Source organism: Bos taurus, chromosome 4 (genome assembly GCF_002263795.3).
Source record: "Bos taurus isolate L1 Dominette 01449 registration number 42190680 breed Hereford chromosome 4, ARS-UCD2.0, whole genome shotgun sequence".
Taxonomy (NCBI): Eukaryota; Metazoa; Chordata; class Mammalia; order Artiodactyla; family Bovidae; genus Bos; species Bos taurus.
Window position 1 is genome coordinate 84,587,042 of NC_037331.1, and position 13,902 is coordinate 84,600,943.

Sequence of the window (13,902 nt, forward strand, 5' to 3'; positions counted from 1 at the left end):
GTCCCACTGTTAAGTCGCTTCAGTCATGTCCAAGTCATTGCAAACCTATGGACTGTGGAGCCCACCAGGCTCCTCTGTCTGTGGGGTTTTCCAGGCAAGAAGGCTGGAGTGAGTTGACATGCCCTTCTCCAGGGGATCTTCCTGACCCAGGGATCAAACCTGTGCCTCCTGTAGCTCCTGCACTGCAGACAGATTCTTTACGACTGAGCCACCTGGGAAGCCCTGGTCCCATTACTTCACGGCAAAAAAATGGAAACTAGGACAAACTTTATTTTCTTGGGCTCCAAAATCACTGTGGACTTTGACTGCAGCCATGAAATTAAAAGGTGCTTGTTCCTTGGAAGAAAAGTTATAAGAAACCTAGATAGCATATTCAAAAACGGAGACATTACTTTGCCAACAAAGGTCCATATCGTCAAAGCTGTCATTTTTCCAGTAGTCATGTATGGATGTGAGAGCTGGACCATAAAGAATGCTGACCTCTGAAGAACTGGTGCTTTCGAACTGTGATGCTGGAGAACTCTTGAGAGTCCCCTGTAATGCAAGGAGATCAAACCAGTGAATCCTAAAGAAAATCCACCCTGAATATTCATTGGAAGGACTCATGCTGAAGTTGAAGCTGTAATGCTTTGGCCACCTGATGCAAAGAGCCAACTCACTGGAAAAGACCCAGATGCTGGGAAAGACTGAGGACAGGAGAAGAAAGGGATGACAGAGGATGAGATGGTTGGATGGTATCACCAATTCAATGGATATGAGTTTGATAAAACTCTGAGAGATAGTGAAGGACAGAGAAACCTGGTGTGCTGGAGTCCATGGGGTTTCAAAGAGTCAGACATTACATAGGGAATGAACAATAAGAAACAATTAAAATACTCTTGGATCACTTTCTCAGCAGGAATCAGGTGGCACACACTCAATTTAGGGTAATCAAGGACTGTTGAATGATGGATCAAATGTGATCAGGAGAGAGAGATCACAAGGGACATTTGAGTTCTCTGAGTTTAGCAGTACTAATACTCCAACCCTGATACCCAAAGGATCAGGGAACAGTGATTACTGGAAACTGGGATAAGAGAGGAGGCGTGCTCTCCTTTTAAGGGATGCCTCAGCCTAAAGAAACCAGAAAGAGAGCCTCAGCTTTACATTCCTCCCTGCCTTAGATCTTTTGTCACATCTCTAAGGTTGAACTCAATTGGAAACCAAAGAGTGAGAAGCCTATTCTTGTGGTTAAATAGGTGATCCTCCCGGAGCAAAGAACGAGACACAAAAAAAGGTTATATAATGATGTGGGACAGCAAAATGATGTTACAGCATGTAGAGCACTCAAGAAAATATACATTTTTAATTTATAGATATATTTTTTAATGAACTGATGTATGGATGAATGTTGCTGTGTCAATTGTTGCAGTCACTCTGAAGGCAATTTGGAGGCATTCATTGGCATTTAAAATACTCAATTTTGTATTTCTGAAGTACCAAAAAAGTACAAATGCACTGAGGGCTGAACTCTGGAACAGTAACTAAGAGAAAACTTTGGTCACCATCTGGGATTAGTGTAAGCTTTAAGAGAATCTTTACATCTATCTATTGTTTTCTAAACATTAAAAGGCTATTTTGTATATGTACTGCTTTGATAATGGAAAGAATTTAAATTTTAGAAAAACAAATACACTAATTATACAAGAGTCAAGATAAAATAATTCTTGCCATTAATCATTCCACCCTTGTGGCTTTTAGGTTCTTGGTTGCCAAAGGAAAATGAACAAGATTATATAAGATTGTCTAATGAAACATTCTAGTTGAGATGTTTTATTTCTACAAAGCTCCTCCCAGTATTAAATACTGTACCTCTATAAATTCTTCACATAAATTATCATAAATGACAGAAATAGCATTCATGGTACTATCTTATTAGAAGTTTTAATCAAATTGCATAAGCATTCTTCATAAAACATTTTCTTTTACCAAGTAGTTAAAAATATAGACAGTACTATTTGAAGGCTCAGTGAAGAAATTAATGATGTAATCCAAATACATTATATTCAAGTAGTATAATCTAATAAGAATAAAGATATCATATTTTCCATTATTTTTATATAATGTATTATTTAAAGTGTTTTCATAATGACAAGTATATAAACTTTATCTTTTTAATACAATAATCTCACCAAAAATAGTGATCGTCCAACAATAAACTCACTAGAAAAGACCCTGATGCAGAAAATATTGATGGCAGGAGGAGAAGGGGATGACAGAGGACAAGATGGTTGGATGGCAGCACCAACTCAACAGACATGAGTTTGAGCAAGCTCTGGGAGACGGTGAAGGATAGTGCTGGCGTCCATGGGGTCACAAAGAGTCAGTCACAACAGAGTGACTGAACAACAAACAAAAATATAAATGATCTGTTGCTGTTTTTCAATTATTCATCTTTCAGGTATGGTTGGAAAAATTAATAAAGTAACACATGGACCAAAAAACATAATTTATAACAAAATGAGATTATATGATTTTTTAAATGTATGCACCTCTTCTCACCTTTATCAGTTCACATTTAAGCATTCTTTAATATAATGCGTTTCTAAAATTTAGAGAAGAGATATTTTATACTCATTATACATATTTTGTAGCCTCACCATGGCCAAACTAGTTTTGGCATAATATACAAAAGCAATTATATTTTGATGCCTTTCAAGGGTTTTATTACTGAAAGCACCAGATGGAATTGTTGTTGTACTTATAACATTACTGAGGCATGACTTTTTGTAAAGGGTTGTATTTGATCTGCTTACAGATACCAGAAACACAAGTCAAGTCTAAAAAACACAAATAGGAAAATCTAAAAGGAAATCTGAATAAAAAAGATTATGAATATTTAATCCACAATTCTTGGATTTCCTATAAGAATGATGAGGACTGATTACATTGACAGCCATTTTGGTCAGAATGTGATATTAAAAAAAAAAATACACACACACATATAGATCAAGGAAAAGAATGGATGGATTAACAAGTGTCCCAAGAAGCAATGCAAGTTTTAGTCCAGTAGGTTGTTACTCCAAGGAGACCTACAAGCAATGGTGAGTCATCCATTAGCAATAACTTTCCGTTTCTTTAAAAATCCCCCTCCAGATCACACCATGTCATTATTCCAGATAAATAAAAAATGAATATTAACTGCATTATTGATGCTTGATTCACCTCTGGATGATGAGGTCAATCTCAACAGTGGGGAGTTTTAACAGAGTCTTGACAACTTCAAGTCTTAGGCCAATGCTTAGGAGAACAAGACTTTTCTGCATGACATTTGTATTCCCACTCTGAAGGCAGAAATTTTTCCTGAAAAATTATTTTACTCATGTAAAATGTGTTATTTGCATTTTCTGCATATGTGAACCCAGTCCAAATAACTTTACAACGCTGCATTATCTTCTCCAATTTGACACAAAAATCACTTCTTAGTCTCTGGGTAGGTTTGTTATAGCCTCTCTTCCTTTGGAGATACAGAGAAGACAGAGATGGCATGTATTTGCCACTGCTTGGTTTTAAATGAATCACTGTATCTGACATCACTTCAGTTCAGTTCAGTCGCTCAGCTGCGTCTGACTCTGCAACCCCATGGGCTGCAGCCTGCCAGGCTTCCCTGTCCATCACCAACTCCCAGAGCTTACTCAAATTCACATCCATGGAGTAAGTGATGCCATCCAACCATCTCATCCTCTGTTGTCCCCTTCTCCTCGAGATAGTTTTCATCCAGATATTACAAAGGACAGTGGATCACTAACTGGCCCAAGGTCAAAGAGAAGGATGGAGTTTTAACCCAGGTTAAAACTGGTTAAAACTCTGATTCCAAAGTTCTTCTACTAATAAGTTACAATTTCTCCTAAAATAAAGCATTGAATTTAGTATTTCAAGCTATAAATAATGTTTTACTGGATTGAATATCTTCCTATAAAAACCAACATCGACCCAGAATCTCAGACTGTGACCTTCTTTGGAATTAGAGCCTTTGCAGATCTAATTACATCAGATGACAACATTATGGATCAGTGTTGTTCAGTCACTAACATGTGTCTGATTCTTGCATGTCCCAGACTGCAGCACACCTGGCTTTGCTGTCCTTCACTATCTCCCCAAGTTTATTCAAACTCATGTCCATTGAGTCGGTGTTGCTCTCCATCTCATCCTCTATCTCCCCCTTCTCCTTTTGCCTCTAGTCTTTACCAGCATCAGGGTGTTTGCTAATGAGTCAGCTCTTTGTATCAGGTGGCCAAAGTACTGGAGCTTCAGCTTCAGTCTTTCTAATGAATATTCAGGGTTCTCCTTTAGGATTGACTTGTTTGATCTCCTTGCAGTCCAAGGAGCCCTCAAAAGTATTCTACAGCACCACAGTTCTAAAGCATCAGTTCTTCAGTGCTCACCCTTCTTTGTGTTCCAACTTTCACCTCTGCACATGACTACTAGAAAAACCATAGCTTTGACTATAGGGACCTTTGTCTGCAAAGTGATGGATCTGTTTTTAAATATGCTGTCTAGGTTCGTCATCACTCTCCTTCCAAGGAAATCTTTTAATTTCTTGGCTGCAGTCACAGTTGGCCCTAAATGATATCCTTATCAGAAGGTCTTGTGAAGACACACAGACATGGACACATGGCACAGAGGGAAGAAGGTCATATGAAAACAGAGGCAGAAACTAGAGTAACGCAGCTACAATTCAGGTACATCAAAGTTTCCCAACAGGCCCCAGAAAGTAGGAAGGAGCAAGGAAGGAGCAAGGAAGGATTCTTCCCTCGAACTTTCAAAGGAAGCATCGCCTAGCCAGTGCCTTGGTCATAAGTGAATAAAGCGGTTATTTTAAGCCACCAAGTTTGGTGCATTTTGTAAGCAACCCTGGAGAACTAAAACAAAGGCCAGTTAACAAAGAAGGTGTGACATTCTTGTCACAGGGCTACTATAAATAAATGTTATTTAATAACTTAGAAGGTGCTCAGAACCTAATATTTCATCTAAATCATAATTAAAGACAGTAGCCACCAATTTTCTGGTTTTTGTTTCTTCAGATCAGATCAGTCGCTCAGTTGTGTCCGACTCCTTGCGACCCCATGAATCGCAGCGTTACTGTCTTATTTGACTACCACATTCCCCCTGTAGAGCCAAACCCAAGCATTCAATATTCTTAGTGCTCAAGAATTTGTTGGAGAAATGATTTAATGAAAGGTTAGCAGAATTCATCATTGAAATGCCCAGAGTAAATGTATGGAAAAGCTGACTAGTTGAAGGCCTTGATAAAATTTTTGGCAAAACAATCACAGCCAGTATAGGACTTAAGTCATGGACTTTTCCTTTTACATATACAAAAAAACGTATAAAGATGATGAAATGGCTAAAGAACTAAACTCCATTTTTGCTCACTGCCACTTGAAAGAATACTTGCCAAAGTGGAAGACAACATAAGAATGGAATATATGGTTTGTGAAAAATAATTCAGATTGCCCCATCTTGGTAAAAGAGAAATTACCCGAAATATCTGCACACGGGAGTCATGTCTCCAAAATCCTCAGTAACTATAAAAAGTAGAAAACTAAAACTATTCAATACAAGCTGATAAACTTTCTGCACATTAATATCTAAATTTTAAAGAACTGCAAAAAAAATCATTTGCAATGATGAAAATATCCAAGAATCTACCTGGAAAGATGTGAACTGATTTGAGCTGGCTTCTTAGTAAAGAAGCCAATTTCAAGAACAAAGGAAAAGGAGCTCTTGACAGATCCAAGATAGAAGAGGTCTCCATTGTCCTTAATTTGGTAATTTATTTTAACAACCACAACTTTAGATCTATCTACATGCTGTATTTTTTTTAACTTTTACCTTTATGTTTCAGTCATATGCTTAAGCATTGTGTCTTTCACACCATGTCTTTTCTGTGGTCAGTAAAACATTTTTCTCACCAAGCAAGAGGAAATAAAACCTACAACCTTCGAAACAGGGAGAAGAGATCAGCTGAATCTACTTCTTATGTTTTATTTTCTTGGTTCTGCTCTTTTGTGAAATAAAGAAAGCTCTTCTCCTCCATCCATATATTGAATTTATGCAGTAGCCACGAGCCCTGCACCGTGCAACTGAACACTTTTAATCAAGAATGAACAAAAAGACTGCGACATAACTGGACATATGATCCAAGAGTCTAAATTGTCTTTGGTTTAGCCCTCTTGTTTCCATAGCTTCTCTGAATCCTGGAAGCAGAGTCTGAGGAGTTGCTAAGCATGGCTGACATTTCGCAGGTGTTCAGAGCATCCTTGATATTAACAACACAGGACAAGAAAGATCCACCCTTGTGCACAATGCTGAATTCCACAGAGACAGCTCATTTCCTTTTGTTTTCTAACTTGCCATAAAACACATTTTTTCTACAACTTGGTTTTTTAAAAAAAAAGATTAAGTTGTCTGCAGTTGAAAATTAACACAAACACTGCTTATAAATTTATTGAACTTGATTAGATCCTCTCAAGAGTCTCAATGTTTTTGACAATTTAAATAAGAATTATTAAGTGGGTGAATTTGCTCATCTGTTTTGGCATACAAATACTTCCATAATGGAAACAAAGCATTGTATATAGACATTTCCAATAAAATATATCTTTATATAGAAACCATATTAAACAAACAACCAAAATCTTAATAGCAATGTATTTAAATAGAATACAAAGTCAAAAGATGTTATACTTGCAACACTTATGAACATGTAACCTGAGGCAAGTTATTTAACCTCTTTGAGTCTCAAATCCTTATCTGAAAACTCTGAGTAGGAAGATATGCCCTACCAAACTTCATGGGCTAATAACCATGTTATTAGAATTAAGTAGGATTTTTAAAAGCAATATGAAATAAAGGTATCCTCAAAATTTATAGACTGATACTTTACTTTAAAATTGTTTTATTTTTTAATAATCAAGCAATTACATATTTTTAAAAATTCATCAGTGTTAAAAAAAATGCTAAAAATAATAATCTCCTTCTCCACACTTCTTTATCTTACTCTCACTTCCCACATCACCAACCTGTGATACTCTTGAGTATTTTGGCTGTTAATTTCTGTATTTCTAAATATGCTTTTATAATTTATTTCCACTTTTATAGTCATAGATTATTGATATTCTGTTATGAATCACTTAGCTTTTGGGAATCTTCTGCTCCCTACTCAGCAGTAAAGAATGCACCTGCAATGCAATAGACATGGGTTTGGTCCTTGGGTCAGGAAGATCCCCTGGAGGAGGGCATGGCAACCCACTCCAGTATTCCTGCCTGGAGAACCCCATAGACAGAGGACCTGGTGGGCTACAGTCCATGGGGTGGCAAAGAGTCAGACATGACTGAAGCAATTTAGCACATGCACACATGATGTAATACACTAGGAGTAAGTTTCCATACTTGTAACATTTTGTCTAGAGTTATTATTCATTTTGTTTATACCCCTGTAGCTAATATATAATATGCTTTAATAGATCTGTAAAAGCACAATAATTGTTCCAAATGCCCATGTACCTCAGATTCCTTCCATAGCTGTCTTCAACTCTAAATTCACCTGGACAGTTGTCAATATTGGGAACTGCTTCTATGATTCACCTTTGGGAATCTCTTGTTTCCTGAATGCCATCTTTTTAATGTTTCTTTCTTAGTATATTCTCCTGTCTCTTCTAAAAGAGGAAATTATAAAAAATGTACTGTTTTCTAATTATTTGTGTATTTTACAATGTTATAACGCATCCTGTCGCTTGAGTGAACCTGGCTGACTTTAGATCTCTCCTGCTCTCCAACCTCACTGTGCGGTCTCTCCTAAGAGGCTATCAGCAACATTAGGCTGTTGAGTGCTACAGGCCTGATTCACCTGATAAAAACACCCAAAGGCATAGATTCTAGTGCCTTCCAGCATAAACCCTGTCCTTGCAGTGATACAGATAATGTAGCAGACAATGTGAAATCTGATAACACTGAAAAACATCTCACTCACCAGACTCCATGCCAGTGAAAAAAAAAGTTTACAGTACCCAGAAGTTCCCAAATGCACAGGCTGGAATTTATCTATACAAACCATTCTGTACCAGATTTTGACCTTATCTAATTTTCCATCTAATATCTCTTTCAGGATAGGACACAGATCCTGTTTACTTCTCTCCCCAAGTCAGCCTGCTCACCTATAATGTCAAAATATACCGAGTGAGCTGGGTTTTTAGGCTATATTTTTCACATCTCATCACTTCTTATTATATTATGTATCTCTTTAAAATCTTTGCAGAGAAAGAGCACATCCTTTTCTTAATATCTTATAGACAACAGTTGTATTAAATGGAATCCATCTGTTTTTTTTTCCCCCTATTCTCAATACTTTGGGTTCCATTTTTTAATGCAAACCATTTTAGCCTCTTCAGATTGTTAACATACTTCTAAAATGCTGTTAAGCTGGATTTGCTTAGTAAATTTTATTGTCAATTTTACTCCTCTACAATTTCCTCTCCAAGGTAATGAAATACCTTTAAGGATTTGAAGTCATTATTCCACTGATTTCTAGGACCCAATATTGCTATTCCACTCTGATTCTTAATTTGGATGGCTGCTTGTTGTATCAGCGTGGACTTCACTGAAGCACAGACAGTAAGCAGATCTTTTTTTGAGGGTGTTCAGAAGCTTCAAGGTAAAAGGGTGAAATAAACCATTTAGAAGTAGAAATATCTTTGTAAGAAGACCTGGGGTTTCAATTACTTCCCTATTTTTGCAGTTTTACACTTTAATATTTTATAAGTGTACTAGGAAATAAAATTTATAAACCAAACAAACTGATACAGAGATGCTTATGAGAAAAAATTCTCTTTGGTAGCTAAAGGATTCTGAATTATAACTTAAATACAGAAATGTGATTCCTTAACATAAAACTTACTGTTTATTATTAAAACACAAAATGCCAATCATTCCAGCTAAACTGCAACAAATATGATATCAAGGTCTGCATATTGGCATGCTTTCCTTTCCTGCTTCATGGTAATTACCTCTGCTTATCCATTTCCTTTTCTCATGAATCCAACTCAAATTGTATCTTTGAGCCTAAGACTATTTTAAACAAATGAAGAAAATGTGTAATTGTCAAATTGAACTAAATATAAATATATAATCAAGAAAACTGCCAAATTAAAAAAAAAATACATAAAAGGACATGTCCAAAATCATATATTGATCATCTGCACAGTTTTACCACACCAGACAACAGGTCAGATTTTAACCTCATTTTCCAACATACTTTCATTGAGTAACAGTGAAGATAAAAGAAATTTCCAAGTTCCTGTCCTTTCTGACCCATTGAGCTGCTCTATGACCTTCCATCTTGACATTGTCGGACCCCAATTTCACAATCTATAAAACCATTCCTGTTAGATTTACTACTAGACCAATCTTCTAGTCTTCAAATACTTTAGAAGAAGAAAAGATGACATATCCATCCTCTCACTTTATAGTATGTGATTCAAAAGAACACATGCTTCTCTGTTACTTATGTCACTCTGTAATCCAAATTTCACAGATTATATTTTTAAATATTTTGATATATTTTATAAAACTTTAACATATTGTGTTAATGTTGATTGAAAAAAGAATCTTCAATCTATAAATTTAAGTAAAGTATAATTAGAAAGTTACAGAAAACATGAAATATATAATGGCCACAATTATATTTCTACAATAAATTTTTCTTCTTTGAAAAAATTTTTATTTTAACAGAACTGAATAAAAAGATAACATCTGGAATTCTCAGTACAAAATACAACATTCATGGACCACTTACATAGACTGGATATACTATTCTCTTTGCAGATATGAGCATTTTTAGTTCTCTAGTAAAATGTATTATAAAGTAAAGAAATTGAAAAGCTTAGTAATAATGAAGATTGGGATTTTACATAACTTTGACACAAAATATATCCAAGTTGAGATGTGCTATCATCTCAACTTCTTTAGTCTTCACGTCTTTAGATGGCCTTTGCAAATACTGTTTTGGAGACTGTTAGCATCTTCTCCAAGCCTTCTTTGCTCACCCTTCTTCAAAAAATATTGTACATGAATATAGCAATATTGTGAGGGGACTTAAAGATTATTTCAATCATATTTCAGGAATGTTAGTCATTAGATCAGTGTAATTGAATGTTTCAATATTAGCCACTTGATATTGTGATAATGAAAAAGTTGCCTTCAATTTTGTTTAAAAAGTGAAAAATTCACCTTTACATTTATTGTACTTATCAAATTTTTTTCTTTGAATATGAGTCAATATAACCGGATGGCAGGATTGTTAAATTAAGAAGGTCAAAAGGAAGCACATACACCCTCAGTATAACCACCACTCTAAGGGTACTTTTGAGAAAGCCTTCCTCACTAACCAGAGAAATAGGATTAAGGCAGGCTGAATTCAAATTTCCTTACCCCACACCTAAGAATCTGAAATCCTTACTGTAAGTGGGAAGGGAGCTAATATCTCACTTGTCTTCTTCAAATAATTATAGGCCATTTATTAGAAACCAGAAAAAAGACTTAAAGTCAAGATAGTTTGCTGCTGCTGCTGCTAAGTCGCTTCAGTCGTGTCCGACTCTGTGCGACCCCAGAGATGGAAGCCCACCAGGCTCCCCTGTCCTTGGGATTCTCCAGGCAAGAACACTGGAGCGGGTTGCCATTTCCTTCTCCAATGCATGAAAGTGAAAAGTGAAAGTGAAGTCACTCAGTCGTGTCTGACTCTTAGCGACCCCATGGACTACAGCCTACCAGGCTCCTCCATCCATGGGATTTTCCAGGCAAGAGTGCTGGAGTGGGGTGCCATTGCCTAATGTTAAATATCTTATGTATAATTTAGCAGAAGCTGGATTTCATAAAACAACTGTTGGTTGGGACATTAACTGTACATTAATTTTATGGTTAATGTACAGTGAATAAAATATATTTGTATAGAGTATATTCGTACTAATACAAATGCAACATAATCAGTACAACTGAATCAAACAATTGAAATATAGTACAATGAAATATATAACTAATACAATATATTTAGTAAAATAAATTTGGGGAGCAAAACTTTGCATTGAGGAGAATATCTCTGGGTTTAAAGACCTAGAATTATTTCCTAAAGGGTTCCTCTCAAAACATCTAGTTGCAATTTTGTAACCCTAAGAAATAAACTGTGTGTGTAAAAATCAATTTTAATTATGACCTAAATTTGTTTTAAGGGCTTCCCTGGTGGCTTAGTGGTAAAGAATTTGCCTGCCAATGCAGAAGTGAGTTCAATCTCTGGGTCAGGAAGATCTCAGAGAAGGAAATGGCAACCCATTCCAATATACTTGCCTGGGAAATCCCGTGGGCAGAGGAGGCTGGTGGGCCAAAGTTTACAGGGGTCTAAAAAGAGTCAGACATGACTTAGAGACTAAATAACAATAAAATTTGTTTGACTCTTAAATATTCAGGTGCAGTACCCCAGAATCTATATAAAAGAGCTGTTCAACATTTACCAAGAGGAGTGACTATTTCTCTCAAATAGACATTTTAAGTTGTTTGATATTTGTTTAAAATGTTATTCCTTCAGTTCTAATGAGGTAGATGAAACTGGAGCCTATTATACAGAGTGAAGTAAATTAGAAAGAAAAACACCAATACAGTATACTAATGCATATATATGGAATTTAGAAAGATGGTAACGATGACCCTATATGTGAGACAGCAAAAGAGATACAGATTAAAGAACAGAGTTTTGGACTCTGTGGGAGAAGGTGAGTGTGGGATGATTTTAGAGAATGGCACTGAAACATGTATATTATTACATGTGAAATAGATCGCCAGTCCAGGTTTGATACATGAGACAGGGTGCTCAGGGCTGGTGCACTGGGATGACCCTGAGGGATGAGATGGGGAGAGAGGTGGGAGGGGGGTTCAGAATGGGGAACACATGTACACCAATGGCTGATTCATGTTAATACGTGGCAAAAACCATTACAATATTGTAAAGTAATTAGCCTCCAATTAAAATTAATTAATTTAAAAATGAAATAAAATGTTATTCTTTATTTTATCCTCAATATTCTACAAATCTCATTTTTTAGATTGACTGGGGATTAAAAGGATTTGCTGCTGCTGCTGCTAAGTCACTTCAGTCGTGTCCGACTCTGTGCGACCCCATAGATGGCAGCCCACCAGGCTCCCCTGTCCCTGGGATTCTCCAGGCAAGAACACTGGAGTGGGTTGCCATTTCCTTCTCCAATGCATGATAGTGAAAAGTGAAAGTGAAGTCGCTCAGTTGTGTCTGACTCTTAGCGACCCCATGGACTGCAGCCTACCAGGCTCCTCTGCCCATGGGATTTTCCAGGCAAGAGTACTGGAGTGGGGTGCCATTGCCTTCTCTGTAAAAGGATTTAGATACAACCATTACACTACCACACACACATACACACAATATATATATGTAAGCAATGTAAGATTTCATAATTTATTGAGCTAAGATTCACAGCCTTTGATTAAATGATCAGGAATGTCTATCAGTTTAGCAAAATGACTTATACATCAGGTTATTGATTCCTTTATGTTTAACTCATCCAGGCCAAGAATAGGAGTGAAGAGAAGACAGTTCCTGGTAAATGAAATTCCAATCAGCATATTGGTGTTGTTTCAAGAATAGGAGTGAAGAGAAGACAGTTACTGGTAAATGAAATTCCAATTTCAAATTGTGTAGTTTAAGGCTGAATTATCACTTTGCCGTATTTGACCTTGGTGTCTCAGATGGTAGAGAATCTGCTTGCAATGTGGGAGAGCTGGGTTCAATCCCTTAGTCTGGAAAATCCCCTGGAGAAGGCAATGGCAACCCACTCCAGTATTCTTGCCTAGAGAATCCCATGGACAGAGGTGTCTGGCAGGCTACAATCCATGAGGTCGCAAAGAGTCAGATATGACTGAACAACTAACACTTTCACTTTATTTGACCAAGCAATTAATACATTAAGATACAATATTTTAAATGTGTTGGATGCTTGCCCTCTTGCCATTACATAAAGAATGTCATCAATGCTGCCTACATGGTTTTATCATTTTAATTGTTAACAGCCTCAGAAAAGAGCCTAGCCATCATCTGTCACCTCTATGCTGTATTTCCATCCTGCCCCTTTGTGAACCCCCATCACATTTGGGACACTTCTGATGGAGGGAACAGCACTGTGGCTTTCTTTTCTAGGCATCTGTCTATAAGCAACTTGACTTGCTATTTAGGCTCTAGTATCCTTGCAGAGTATATTTAGCAAGTACATGAGACAATAAATTGTGAGGATTTCTGTGTATTCCTGCTATATAACAGGGCAACAGAAGGCTAAGAAGATTCCAGTTTTATATGATGTACTGCTAAAAATCAAGATTTTTGGAATTGACATGAATCTACATTAGCTCCAGATTACAATTCATGTTAATTGCATAAGATGGCAATTTTGTTGAAAATTTGGCAATATTGTGTAATTTAATCATTAAGTGTTTTGATTTTGATGAATCTTTATAGATACTTTACAGGGGAAAAAACCACAGAAGCAAAAACCTATTATGGTTAACTAGCTATCAAAAAGGAGTGATTCCTCATCCTTACTGACTGCTGCTGACACCAAGATTAAAGTACTATATTAACATATTACATTAAGTACTATAGTAATATAAAATGGGGTCATAATCTTTAACCTGGGCAAATATTGGGATAGAAAGCTATGTGTTGTCTAGGGTATATTTCTTTGAAAACATTCACATACATACACTCACAACCACACACAATGTCCTATTTAACACACATTACATCTGAAATCTTCACTGACAACAGTAAATAACAAAAGTTTTACTTGAATC